The sequence below is a fragment of the Equus caballus genome, chromosome 5 (genome assembly GCF_041296265.1).
Source record: "Equus caballus isolate H_3958 breed thoroughbred chromosome 5, TB-T2T, whole genome shotgun sequence".
In the NCBI taxonomy this organism is placed as follows: Eukaryota; Metazoa; Chordata; class Mammalia; order Perissodactyla; family Equidae; genus Equus; species Equus caballus.
This window is the reverse complement of record NC_091688.1, coordinates 71548966-71564314: the sequence shown is the minus strand read 5'-3', so window position 1 is coordinate 71564314 and position 15349 is coordinate 71548966. Positions and strand designations below refer to the sequence as shown.

Here is a 15349-nt window from a genome sequence, read left to right as displayed (position 1 = left end):
TCAGAACTAAAGAAGAAAGAAACAAGACAAGCCATAGGATTTTGAATATAGGAGATGGATTTATCCAATGGAAAATGTCTTATTCTCTCTTTTGTGAACCTAAAGGAAAACTATAAATATGGATAATGAATTAGCGTTCTCACAGCGACCTTTAATGACCCAAAATATAAAAACACTGCGATCACTAAAGCACTTGAATGCTCCTTTCAGAATTTCCATCAACTACATTCCACAAATGATGTTTAAGGTAAATAACTACCTCTTACTCATATTGTTTTCATTTTATTTTATTGCTAGAATTACAATGGCATTATTTTCATTTACTTTGCTACAAGTATAAAATATTTCAATTAATTTACGAATTAAACATGCTTTCGCTTCTAGGCTTTTGGTCTAAAAACAGAACCACCGTTTATAATGTTACTTCTATTGGAAAATGGAATTGAAATTCTAAGCTGAATTAGAAATTAATTCTGGGACACAGCACATTTGTAAGATCAGCATTTCATCTAGGATCTGGAGCAAACATGGCAAGCCTGTGAGCAAAAACCTACAGGGACTACGTTAGAGGTAGAAATGGGTGTTCACCTATACAGCGGCCGAGTTAGGCAGAAAGAGCTGTAGAAAACTAGGCAGAACCACAGGAGGATGAGGAGATTGACAAGGTCAGAAAAGTTAAGACTAAGCACAAGAGATATATAGAAAAAGCAATGAAATTTCTTTGACAAAAAGAAAGAAGAGGATTACAGTTTTACTATAGAAGGGGAAAGAAAGGGGACATAGCCTGGAGAAAAAGAAAAAGAAACAAACATTTGGTGAGAACCTTATAGATATTACTTCTGATGTAATCCTTACAAAAGGATCAAATTTCACAATGAACAATTTGAGTGGGGGCGTATTGTGACAAAGTTAAAATCTAAATTAGCTTCCCTAATTTAGAATGTTGAGTCCACTCTATGAGTCTGAGAAGCAATGTTGAGATTTCTTTCATAGAACTAAAGCTCCTAAAAGAATGGATGTAAAAACAACTAGATCAATGCCTGAAAACACTAAGTTGCCAATAAATGGCAATTGGAATTATTTATTATCACTATTAACTTTCCATTTTGCCAGTATATGCTAATTTCTTCTGAACACTGCTGTGGTTAGACAACTGAGATTTTCAAATATTTCTTTCATCTGTATTTAATTTGTTCAAGTTTTCTGAAATATTTCAGAAAATTTGCTCCCCTTCTTTCTAGTAATTTAACTTGAACTTCATAGAAAACTTCCACATCAAGAATTAAATTGACTTTTATAACTGAATCTCAAATTATAGGGAAATTGAAAAATAGGTCAAGTATTTCCACTTCCTCAGATAAAAATGTTTCAGACTCCATTTTCACAGTGGGAAGCACAGAGAAAAATGATTTTTTAAATTAACAATTGGAGTTATGACATTTTCAGAGAAGGTTCTAGAAAACAAAGAGCATAAAAAAATAGCACATTGAATACCAATTTGGGATCTGTCAGGTCTGACAACTTACGATGGTTGAAAAGAATTCTGAAAAAAGAGTTTAGATTTTAAGTGAAAACAAGAAAAAACAAAGGGAAAGGTAGAGAAAAGCCACTGAAGAAAAGTAATTGGGAACTCCACAATCTAATCCTGATTCCCCTAATCACAGTGTGATTAGCAAGTAAGTTTTCCATCTTCTTTATTCATTCTCTGGAAAAATGATTGGAAGCAAGTATCTTATTACATGTTATAAAGCTTTCATCTGGATCATTCCACATGGCCCTCACAATAATCTTGTCCTCAAAACACAAGATGCTAACTGGAATGGCCCCTTCTCCAAAGACACAAAACTAATCAATGAAACAAGAACAAATACCATTAATTTGTCAGTTAAATTATGGTACTATTTATTGAATGCCTGTTCTAGTCCAGTCATCTCAGTAGGTGCTTTTCCTGGATGAACTCTAATCATTGGAAGAAATACACAAAGGTTTTTTTGTTGTACAGAAACTGAAGCTCACAGAGGTTGTAAAAAAACTACTGCTTAAGATTACACAGGGACAGACAGGGAAAAAATGCATTTCATTATAGAAATTTAGAGGTATGGGAGAAAATAATAATACAAGAGCTAACAATTACTAAGGGCTTACAACATATGAAGCACTACGTCAAGGATTTAGCACCCATTCCTCAAAACAACCTGGGGGGTAGGGAGGCAGTGTTATTGTCCCCAATACGTAAAATAGGGCACTGATTAAGACACCTGCCAAAGTCACAGCAAATGAGTGGTAAAAAATAGAGTCTCTGGTCTAGTTTCTGAGGTTTTAACCGCTAAGCCACCCACAGCTTCAGAGGAGATCCTTAAGGCTGACATGCTAAGTAAATAAGGCATGAGAGAGGAAAAGGGATTTGGAATAACCACCATTTAAATAGGAGCAATAAAAGAACCAGAGGCAGAAAGGAAAAAGTGAGAATGGACTTTTGGGGGCAGTGAAGGACAGTGTAACTAGATCCAAGTTTAAATACTAGAAATAGTCATTGTAAAAACTATTATAATAATTAAATCTGACTCCTTTTCATGCCCCTTACAGGATGATATCCATCCCCAAGACTTTTTCCTTTGGCCCCCACATTTCTCTGCAGGCTCATGACTTCCATGCTTCATAGATGTTTCCAAAATCTTTCGATTACCCCCACCCCACATCTCCACAATGCTTTGACTCAAATTTCCAACTGCGTATAGATTTCCATTTGGATGACAATAAGCTCAATTTGTCTGAAATGAAATTCATCATCTTTTCCTCCAGACTAGCTCTCACATGTGATTTTCCTATTCTGATGACGGCCTGTCAAAACATTTCTAGTTAGCAAGCTTGAAGCACTGAATTCTCAAGATTTGACTCCAAACACACCTTTGGACCCCATTTCCACACAAGGTCTGCAGATTCCACCTCCACCCTTCCACACTCCTATTTCTCCCTTTTGCATCTCCCTTCTACTTTCCATTCCCTCTATTACATCTGTCTACTATTTTCCATTCTGCCATCACCTCTGAGCACAAAGCCTTCATTATCTGTCACCCAAATTAAGGAAACACTCTCCAATGGTCTCTCTGTTTCTGTCTCCATTCTAATCTGTCCTACACAACACCACAAGATCATTTTCCTAAAGCACAATTCTCACCATATCACTCCTCTCCCCCAAAATCTTCAACAGCTGCCCAGGAATTATTAAATTAAAGACAAAAGCAGTAGACATTTAATGTTTTGTACTATTCAGCACAACTTAATTTCAGAGATTTTCCCACCACACTCTAGGGACAATGTACCATTTGTACTTATTCCTGGAATAAGCACTACTCTTTCTTTCCACCTATGTTCTGCCTTCTAACTGGAACCTCCATTACTTCACCCATCAAATTCCTACCGACATAAAAAGGGATATATGTTAAATGGAAAATACTAAGATATGAAAATCCCTGTATACTATGCTTAAACTATGTAAAAAAAAGGTGCATTACATATCATTTCACCTAAAATGCCAAAGACTGATTATATCCAATAGAAGTAAGGATGTGGAGAAATGCACAGACTCACACACAGTCAGTGAAGAGTGTAAACTGTCAATATTTTTGGAGGAAATTTGACAGTATCCTACTAAATTAAAATATGTTTAATCTCTGACCTAATAATTTGACTTCAAGGACTTCATCCTACAGAAAAACCCACACAATTATGCAAAGATTACTTGTAATCGCAAAAATTTAAGACAATTTATGGGGCTGGCCCAGTAGCATAGTGGTTAAGTTCTTCAGTAGCCCAGGGTTCAGGGGTTTGGATTCCGGGTATGGACCTACACACCACACATCAAGCCACGTTGTGGTGGCATCCCACATACAAAAAAGTAGAGGAAGACTGGCACAGATGTTAGCTCAGTAACAATCTTCCTCAAGCAAAAAGAGGAGGTTTGGCAACAGATGTTAGCTCAGGGCCAATCTTCCTCACCAAAAAAAAAATTTAAGACAATATAGGTCATCACAAAAATAACTATGCTATATCCAAACTAAAGAACACTGTGTATCTATTTAAAAGAATGAAATAGAGTAGACAATGACAAATATAACAACTAATCATTACAGAGTACTTTCTTGGAGAAAGGCATTGTTTAAGTGCTTTGCAAGTTTTAACTCATTTCACAAATATCCTAAGACATGAATCTACATGTACTTAAGTGGAAACACGCTCCTGCCCCACTGAGGAATGAAAACAAGCAAACCCTAAAATGATATGTAGTGGACCAAAATATCTTTTACTTAAAAGGGAAGATAAAAGAAAAAAAAAAAACCATGCCAAGCTTTAACGGTTCTCAGCAGTGGTTACCCCTTGGGGGCGGTTTTCAGCATGGGAAGAGGAATGGACTTCCTCTCTTTACTCCTCTTTGCATTGTACACACTCTTTTAAAAGCATGTAGTGTTTTATAATTTGAAAAACACTACAAAATATGCATATGTAAAGCCTGTACAGAAATACATTCATTGTAAAGTGGTTAGAGTTTTTTCCTTTTTCTATTTTCAAACATTTTATGTTACTTTTACTGTTTTCATTTGTTTTGTTTTAATAAATCAAACCTCTACCCCTCTTTCAAGGTCCATTTAAAATGCCATCAACTACTCTGTCCTACGCGACAGTGAACAATATGGACTTTGAAATCACATAGACTTGGGTTTCAACCAGCAGGCACCACCTTGGTGACTTTGGGTAAATTATTTAACCCCATCAGGCCTTAATTTTCTAACTTCAGTGTTGAAGTTACCAGTGTTGAGTGCTCTTGTGAAGATTAAACAAAATAACATCTATGAAACATCTAGCACAGCGCCCACCATAAACCAGAGCCTCCATTTAAAATCAACTTCTTTCCTTGGAGTCGTACCTAATTCCACCAACTTGATGTAACCGTTCTCTTGTTGAAAACTCCATAAGCTTTGGTTTTCGTTAATAAAAAAATTTATCACATTTTTCTGCCACAACTGGTGACTTGTCTTATGGCAAACTCCTGGAGGCAGCCAAAGTGTCCTACTCATTCATCTCCTTTGACCCTAACTAGCCGACAACATTGAAAACATCACTTGCAATGTGATTTCCAGAGAACCCAGTATTACGGAAATGGACAGGTATGAAACAGAAGGTACAGCACAGCAAAACAAGCAACATATTGGCTTATTAAAAGACTTAGTAGAACTCATCACTTTAAACAAAACCATCCTTTAAAAAGTCTAGCTATTGCTTTCAATAAACCAATAGATCAAATTTTAGCCTCCCGCCTTTGCACTATCCAAGTACAACATTCGCATCTTTCTAGTTTTTTTTTTTTTTTAATTCAGAGGAAAAAGAAAATATCTGAACTGGAAACTTTAGCTTTGGAAAGAAATATTCCTGATAACGCATTTACAAATTAAAAAATTTCCTTTGTCCCTAGGAAAGCACCGACAAATGCAAAGAAACTAAGGGCAGAGGTAACACCTAGTCACCCCAGAGCCTTGGTGAAATTCTAAAGGCACACCATGAGAAGGAGTAGGGAGAGCCAAGATTTGTAGACTAAAAATACTTTAAAAACCAAGCAAAGCTGTAGGTAACCTTCATATAGGGATTTATGCCATTAGCTTTAAATTTATAAAAGGGAGTTCCCACAGTTTAAAATTAAAAAAAGAAAGAAAGAAAGGAACGCTCATGCACGAATAAAGTTGATACTTTTCAGGATCCCAAACACGTCTCTACTTATAATCACCCCTTTCTTGGGATTAAAGCTTATTAGTCAAAGTCACAGGACATGTTATTAACCTCACTCGTTAGCGAACACTCATTAGCTCAACACAAGCTCCAGAAGACAGTTTGTTCGTAAAGCATCCATCCCGCGTCGCCGCCTGCCGCGGGTCACCACAGGCGCATGCACTCAGTACTGTCCCCTAGCTGGATCAATTTTTAAAGGCTTTGCTAAGACCTCCGACATAAAGAAAACAGAGACACTTACCTTGAGAAGCGAAGGCAGCCTAGCCAACTTCTGGCTTTGTTGCAACTTGTTATCATATTTCAGCAGCTGGGTGGAGCCAGTTTACCCAGTAACCAGAAGGGAAGGTTTCACAGACTAAGCTGTAAAACTTGATTTGCAAGACCAGTACTAGTTTTAGCACTCCATTTCTGAGAATTAAGAGCTCTGTTTTACAGAACTAGTTACAGACTTTACAGAATTAGTTTTTACAACTAATAATTGTTTCACGGAGAAAATTAGATTTTTGTCTTTAACTACAAAACCATTTGAAAATACAATCCTAATCCTGTTCTATATAATGCAAAGTAAAGACAAAAGAACGTATTGTGCTTAGGTAAGGTTGCCAAATTTAGCAAATTAAAATATAGGATGCCCAGTTAAATTCGAATTTCAGATAAACAACCAATCATTCCTCAGTGTAAGTATTGTCTTATGCAATATTTGGGGCATACTTATACCAAACACTGATTCATTGTTTTTCTGAAATTGAAATATACCCTGGATGTCCTGTATTTTACCTGGCAACCCTATCTACAGAATAACAGTAAATAGCAAACTATTTCAATTAACTACGAAAGGTATAAAAGAACCAAATTGCATAGAACTGAAATCTTTGAAAGTGAATGACATAATGCAAAAAGATTATTTTATTTTGCAAAAGCTACTCTAATATTTAGGAATTTTATTTGCTTTTGTTTCTTTTTGAGCCTTTAATCTTTGTTTCCACAAGATTCTTTTGCAAAAGAAAATTTTTAGGGCTAGGAAAAGATATGTCTGAAAATACTACACACTCCAGTCTATGACTAACGTGCAGACTGGAAAATAAATGGTCACACATGACTGTGATCAGTGGTTGACAATCAACACTAGTAAATTCTCTAAACCACGTGAGAAGGAGAGAAAAGAGGGGGGGAAACGCCATCACTTTAATCTTTCTCCATAAGAACCAATCAATTAACAGAAGCCCCTCTCTACAGGATTTTAGAGAGAGGCTTTAAATAAAGATGACCCAGGGTTTCCATCTAAAGCTGCTTGGAACGTGAATAGATTTAAACTAAATCAGTTGATCTTCAGTCCTTCTATATAAAGCCTCAGGTGGTGACATAGCTAGCTTTCCAGGAATAGTCCCCAGTGAATACTTTGCATGCCAAAAGCATGATAAAAAGCCAATAAAATGAACAATTCTTAGAATATATTATCATAATCTTTCATCCTAGAGAACTCTTAGGAAGCAGTATGGCATAGTGGAAAGAAGTGAATGGTGAGGGTGAGCTCTATCTAAAACCAGTGTAGAGGGGAAGAAATTTCCCTCTATCCTTCTAGGTTCTTCTGATGGGTCTAAAAATTAAATTGACATGAGACAGAACAACAGGAGAAAATCAAGCTTAATAACATGTATACCTGAGAGAACCCAGGAAAACTGAGTAACTCACCAAAGTGGCCAAAGCCACCACATTAAATACCATCTTCAGCGAAAGACAAAAGAGGATGTTGGGGGTAGCGATTTGGGACTTCAAAGGGGAGTAAGGCAATTCACTTGAAGAAGGAAAAGCAACTGTTTGGTAAACAAATGTTTGCCATCCTAGCAAAGACAATGCGACACTGGGAGGGCTAAACTCTTCCCCATCTACCACAAACAGTTCATATTATACTATAGTTTTCTATGCTGATAGCTCCTCCCTGGAATAGGCCTTCTATCTTAAATTCTTTTAGGCGGTTAGAGGAAAGTCAAAGTTTCTGCCTGAGTCTTGTTCTTAAAAAATAGTGAAACCAAAGAGACACATTTGGGGATGGCAGATTCTGCTCCCCTCCACCACCCTTCCTAGGCCTATCATTTCCCTTAAAGTCCGCAGCTATAATTCCCCTTATCGCTTTCTCCCAGAAGTTCACCTCTCCCAGGCTCTTCATCAGCTGCTTGTCAGCTGTCACAGAGGAAACCAAATTTATTAAAATGTTCAATGGAGCTTGGGCTCTAAGAAGTTGGCTCTGCCCTCCTGAATCCCACTCTCATGCCTCTGAATCAGCAGTTCTCAAACTTTTGGGTTTCAGGACCTCTTTACAACTCTTAAAACTTATTGGGAATCCCAAAGTGATGTTTGTTTATGTGGATGGTATCTATCAATATCTATTGTTTTAAAAATTAAAACTGAGAAATATTTAAATACTTCTTCACAAATTCACTTTAAATGACAATAATAAACTCATTACATGTAAACATAATATATTTCACTGTTGTTTTTATGATTGTTTTTCAAAAATAAGAATTTGGTGAGAAGAGTAACATTGCTTAAATTTTTCCAATTTTCTTTAGTGTCTGTCAATATAAGACAGCCTGATTCTCATATCTGTTTCTGTATTCAATCTGTTGTGATATCATATAACGCATGTGACAAGAGATTTTCACATATTGAGGTATAGGGGGTAACTATTTGGGTTCAAAAACTGCTTTGGCTTGAACTAAAGAAGCCTGACTTAGAGCCTGTCAAACACACATTGTACCTCTGCTTTAACCATTGAAGTAAAGAATGCACTCTCAAGATAAGAAGACATACTTCCCCTCCTGCACCCTATCAGTAACACACTTAGTCTCTTTCCCAACAACAGGGTCATGTTGACCTGATAATTTGCAACTAAATACCTCTTTGAAACTTTGACGAAAATTTATCCTGGGTGTGTTTAACGTATGTCCTTTGTTCTAAAAAGGTATAAGACTGTACTGAAAACCATGCTTCTCTGGAAGGCTTTCTTCCTTTGTGCAACTTCCCTTCCCAGATTATAATCCTCACCTTGGCTCAAGTAAAACTCACCTTATCTCTGTTATTTATAGAATGATTATTGGTTATTCTGCATCAACACTTCTCTACTGGATTATAGTCACTATCTACTAAGTGTCTCCAGTTTCTCATCCATCTAATTAGCCATTATACACTCTATCATGTTAATCTTTCTAAAGTATAATTTACATCGTGTAATTCTCCTGCTCAGAAAATCTTCACTTACTCACAACTTATTAGTAAATGAATAAATATCCAGATTCCATAGACAGAGAGTCAAATGAAATAATATCTGTAAGGCATAGTGCCTGGCACAAAAATAAATATTTAATAAATGATAGTTCAAAGCAAAAAACCAAAAGGAAGTTTTAATGGTGGCCTTGCAAATGAAATGCCCCATCTTCCCAGTGCTATAAATAAAAAGAAATTGTTCCAAAATCATCCGTAGATTTCTGACCAAACTCTGCTCAATAAATTCACATTTTACATGTTCTTTGACAACACAAAGCCATTGTCGGCATTACATTAGTGGTAGCAACATTCTTCTTCATATTTTTTCTTACCCACCAGTTCAAGATCACTTCACATTATGTTCCCCTAAACACAGCCTATTCCTTAAATTACTCCACATAATGTGACTTCCTTACAGTGACTGATCCTGAAGAATATCTGCCACTTCAACCACACCTCTGGCAAGAACTCCCTGTGTCTTGAAAAAAGTAACGAACATTATCACTGAGAACCAGTTTTGACTTATCTAGAGAAAACTGATCTCTTCAAAAATGTTTTTATTTTTATAATATTTCTTTCATGCAAAACCATTTGGAGATGATGTGAACTCATAAAAGTCTACTCCAGTGTAAATACATAGAGAGTAGCTCATCCGTGGGATAGGACACCACCTTCTTTTAATTCTTTTCAAGTAAAATATTTCTTTGTTGTGACACACTGTCCTGCTCATCGCAGAATGTATAAGCCTTCCTGACCCTAGCTAGTAAATGCCAGAAGCCATCCTCTCCGCATTCATAGTAATAATCAAAAAAATACCACCACACATTTCCAAAGTTGTGGCGGGAAGCAGAAATAATGCATCAATCCACTGTGTAAGGCTGTGATTAGATAAATGACTCTGGGTCCCAGTGGAAGCAGTGTTTTGCTTTCAAAGAAAATAAATACCAAGAAGGAAAGACCTAGAGTACCACCCCTTTCTAGTAAAGAACAGTACTGCTTCTTCAAGTTGACAAACTCAAGAGAAGTTTGGCTTAAAATGGCTGTGAAAAAGCAGAGGAGTGTAGTGAAAAGAGCACTAGATCATCCTGGACAAATCACTTATCCTCTCTCTTTGTGTTACCTTAAGGGTAAAAATGAGAGCTTACAACCAGAACTATAGATTCTGTAAGTTCTCATGTCAAATTCCAAAGGCAGGTTTCTGATGGCCAGGAAAAGACACATAATGGGCCAGAAAAAGCCTAGACTTTCAGAGTGAGAAGTCACTTTTAGGGGCTGAGCCCCGTGACAGAGTGGTTAAGTTTGCACACTTCATTTTGGCGGCCCAGGGTTTGCAGGTTCAGATCCCAGGCATGGACCTACACACTGCTCGTCAAGCCATCCAGTGGCAGTGTCCCACATACAAAGCAGAGGAAGATTGGCACCGATGTTAGCTCAAGGACCATCTTCCTCAAACAAAAAGAGGAAGACTGGCAACGGATGTTAGCTCAGGGCCAATCTTCCTCACACAAAAAAAGTCACTTTAAAAAAAAGAATTATCACAATAATTCAAGAAATATTTTGTCAAGTACCTGCTATATGGCAGATACTGTGCTAGGCACTAATTATATTTGTAAAAAGTGGCTCTATATCTACTCTAGTATATTGTAATATCTTAGGTGGATGACAGGTAGGTAGATAGATAGATACAAAGAAAGCAAGCAAGCTTAATTACCTGATAAACACATCTGCTGGTAGACACACAGTTCTCATTGCTTTGCAGACATCTGACCTGAGCTTGCTTTTCGTCCAATACCCAGCATTGCATGTTTTATAAAGATGAGTTTGGTTTGTGCTTGCATAACCATGTCTACTCTCAAAGCTTCAGCTATCTCCTTGATTTTAATAAACAACTAATATATAATTACATTCCTCACCTTTTATATATTAGTAAATTCAAGTCTTGTTTTCCTAACTGCTTCCAAGGTAACTGAACATCTCACCATTCAAAAACTGAACTCACTATATTTTTCCCTCCATCAACACTCATAGCAGGCTGAATAATGGCCCCCCAAAAGACATCTACATCCAAATCCCTGGAACCTAGGAAGGTTACCTTACATGGCAAAAAAAAGCTTTGCAGATGGCATTAAGTTGAGGATCTTGAGACAGATTATCCTGGAACATCCAGGTGTGCCCTAACTGCAATCACAAGTGTCCTTAAAAGAGAGAGGCAGAGGGAGATTATTCATCAAAGAAGAGAAGATGATGTGACCGTGGAGGAAGAGATTGGAGAGATGCAGCCACAACCCAAAGAACCTGGAAGAGACATGGAACAGACCCCCTAGAGCCTCTGGAGAAAGTCTCGATCTGTCAACACCTTGACATTGGCCCAGTGATGCTAATGTTGGACTTCTGGCCTCCAGACCATGAGAGAATAAATTTCCGTTGTTTTACCCACCAAGCTTGTGGTATTTTCTTACAGCACCCACTGGAAACTAATCAACTCCCATTTCCAATTTCTCATTTATTTTTATCAATGAGTGGTGCCCATTCTCTTCAACACTCAAGCTAAACCTAGAGATGACTTCTGACTTTTTTTCTTTCATATGTTATAGCTCAGAGTTTTTCAACTCAGAGCCACAATCCATTTATTAGTGGATTGTAAAATCTCTAGTGGGTCACAATTAGAAAAAAATTAATGAAATAAAATAGAAAAGAAAATATCAGAGTGCATTATACATGTTAAGAGTAAATAAATGCCATTTCATGAGTTTATTCTGATTATATCCGTGAGTAGCTATGTCCTGGTGTGTGAGGTGAAATGTATTTTATTTCTTACTTTGTTGCAGCAGCCCAAAATGTTGAAACCAACTGCTTTTAATATCTCACCAAGTCAGTGATCAGTTCCTCCTTTCTCAATACTCACATGTAGGCCTTCTTCCCTCCTGTTTATTCTAAGCTGAGGAACATGATGTTTTAGAAATCAAATCACCCAGGATTTAAAAACCAGTTCCATCACTAGTTTTGTAATCCGGACCTCTCTGACCTGTTTCTTCATCATGAAATGAAGATCATAATACGTTCTTCATAATGTTGTTGTATGGAATAGCTGAGATAACATATGTAAAGTGCTTAGTTCAATGCCTAAGCATAAAAATTGTTCAATAAAAGATAAGCAATGTAATTATCTATGCTTGCATTCTTTGGACTGTAGTAGTAACCTTCTAATTAATCTCTCTAACTTCATCTCTCATGACCCCCATTAATCCTGCGACAACAGTCCAACGTCAGATTAATCTTCTTGAAGTGTTGCTTTTATCAATAATGTACTGTGATTTACCATTGCTTAGAGAGTTAAATCCACACTTTTTCTAACATTTAAAGCACTCCATCATCTGGCCACACTTACAACATTCTCATTGCCATCCCAGCAGGTGCCGCTGACAAATCAATTCACTAAACACAAAGACTCATTCCCATGTTTCCACGTTTGCTCATGCTGTTCCCTTATCTCCTTTCTTTCTACCTATTAAATAGCAGACATTCCTCAAGGTCTGGCAAAAGTCTCAATTCATCCATGAAACATTTCTGATAATCGGAACTAATATTAGTTCCTCTGTTATAAAATGACTTCATGGCCAAGTAAATAGATCCTATTCTCTGAAGTCAGACCTACTTAGGTTGAAATCCCAGCTCTGCTCTAAAAGCTGGTTGACTTCAGACAAGTTGCTAACCCTCCTAATCTCACCTTCTTCATTTGTGTAAAGAAGATAACGACACATAAGTGGAGCTGACGTCATGTTTTCATGAGATAACATCTCATCACACAGGCACCAGGATGGTCTTGAAAACATGCTCATGACACTACCTTTAATGTCTTATATTAGAGGGAGAAAATACACATTACATAAGCTGCCATTCCCACACTCAACCAGTCATCATTCATTGCTTGTAATACTCTTTACTGCTAAACCCAGATATGGCCTCAGACCCTTCTCAATACATTACACCAATTAGTCAATACCAATGGATGAAAACTCACACTCCCTGTAAGCAATCCCTGGGTTAGGATTATGACATTACTTTCAATTCCTCTTTCTAGGTACTCAAAAAATACATGTTAGATATAAAGTCTTATGTTAATTTAAGTGGTAGAAAGATAGATACCTAGACAGCCCCTTCTTTTGTTTTACCCCTCTTCAAACTCTATTTGAATTTCAGTTCATTTTAAGGCCAGATTAATGACCACAATGAAAGCATGGCAGACATTCTTTATCTCTTTAATTACAGTTTTTTCTTTTGTAGCATTTTAATTTAGTGCAAGACAATATTAATACTGTGTAATTATGTGCCACAGAGATAGAACCACGGATCAAAGTAAAATATTAAAAGGTTGTCTCATCTCAACCAAATCATTAATAAAATCTCCATTGGTCACCTAGAAACATGACATAAATCAAGTCTTGCTGATTACAATCAGTGGTTTCTACTATTTCCTATCAATTAGGGTTACACTACATTTAAATATCTACCATACCTGTTATTAAATCAATTAAAGCAAATAAAAAGAAGAAACTAAAAAGAAAATCAAGGAAAGGAAGAAAACAATATCTATGTAATGAGAACCTAGATCTATTCAGTAATAACCTTTTTTTTTTTTTTTTTTGAGGAAGACTAGTCCTGAGCTAACATCTGCCAATCCTCCTCTTTTTGCTGAGGAGGACAGGCCCCGAGCTAACATCCATGCCCATCTTCCTCTATTTTATATGTGGGACGCCTACCACAGGACAGCTTGCCAAACGGTGCCCTGTCCGCACCCGGGATTTGAACCGGCGAACCCCGGACTGCCCAAGCGGAACGTGCTCACTTAACCGTTGCACCACCGGGCCAGCCCCATAACCTATTTTTTTATTTACTAAATTTTAACAATGAAAGAATAGCATAATTTTTCTGCAGAATTTTGCTTTAGTAGCTCATGGACTTTTTAAAATGTCACTTATTTACATTCTAACATTGTACATTCATACATTATAATGTGGTCCCATTCTGTTAGTGAGAGCCTTTAATATGCACAAATATGAAGTAGTCTTAATACTGAAGAGAAACTGTACTCTCCATAGTCAGAATAAGAAGTAATAGATTTATCGATTGAGTAAAAAGTCATTTGTTTCTTTTATACACAAAACATTATATAGCCAGGGTAACACATAATCAAAGCCAGAAGCTCACCTAACTATTTTTGAAAGAATTCTTTTCCTCCATTGGGTAAACCTTCAAAGTGGTAGAATTTTAAATTCAACAAAAATAAAGCAATAAATAAGACAAAGTCCTAACCCTCAGGAACTCCCAGTTTAGTAGGATGGAGAGAAATCTAATTAAATAATTCGTGTAAATGATGTGCTCCTTGCTGTGGGAGATTGTATAAAAAGCTATGCAAACCAAGAAAGCAACACCTCACTGCTTGAATGAGTCTTCACAGAGAAGGAAACACAAGATGGGTGTTCCCAGCAGACGGAAAGGAGAAGGGCATCTTAGAAAGAACAGGAGTACAAACACCACTTGTTTCACAAATGTGTGAGGTAACATGATGTGTTCTGAGGATGGAAAATAATCTTAGATCATGAGTGAAGCAAGGGGATCCCCACCCTCCAACCACACCAGAGGGAACAGGAGTCTGTCTATCCTATAGTGCCCTAAAGTTGACTACAGGGACAAAAACCTTTACCCAAAAGCCTGTAGTTGCAAGAAACCTCAAGACAAATACTAAATGTGAGACCCTGCTGAAGCAACAATATCAAAACAAGGAGAGCAAATCCAAATCTGGTCATTAATCAGATTAGTTGGAAAATGTGAGCTGAAACATGCGGCCAAAATAAGGAACACTGAAAACCAAGAAAAGCAGAAGTGAGGAGTAATAGAATGGCTAGAAGTAATGATCCAGATAAATTCTAGAATGCAGTACAGAAGCCTTCAGTAACTTTTTATGCAAGAATGGGCTGGCCTAGGCAAATCAGGACCTTCCAGAGGGGTAAAATGGAATGAACACCATCCATTCCCTAGAATTGCCCAGATTCCCCAGAAAATGGCCCAAGATGGTAGGGGCATTTCTTTCTTTTTTCCTTGCATTCTGAATTTTTAATTATTTTTTATTTTTAATTAGACAGATATCATATCTAAATATTTTCAATGTAAATTTGAAACAATAAAGATAAAGTTAAAATTCTACTTGATACCATCCAATTCCATTCTCTTTCCCAAAAGCAACCATTATTATCATTTCAATGTGTTTCCTTCCACGCATTTACATACAGTTTTTTGTACTTAC

At 36.9% G+C, this 15349-nt stretch overlaps 1 protein-coding gene across 8 annotated transcripts in view; it reads right to left on the bottom strand.

Annotated features, from left to right (window-relative positions):
* FRRS1 (ferric chelate reductase 1) overlaps positions 1 to 15349 on the bottom strand; it is a 101349-nt gene that overhangs the window by 42688 nt on the left and 43312 nt on the right. For 2 of the 8 annotated variants that reach the window (XM_070267269.1, XM_070267271.1), the window contains exon 1: positions 5833 to 6025. The exons of 3 other annotated variants lie outside the window; for them this stretch is intronic. The gene's annotated coding sequence lies outside the window, so the exon portion shown is untranslated. Of the gene's footprint in view, positions 1 to 5832; positions 6134 to 15349 lie in introns of those variants that run through there. 3 more of the 8 variants (XM_014740081.3, XM_014740083.3, XM_070267270.1) reach the window with 3 other exon arrangements.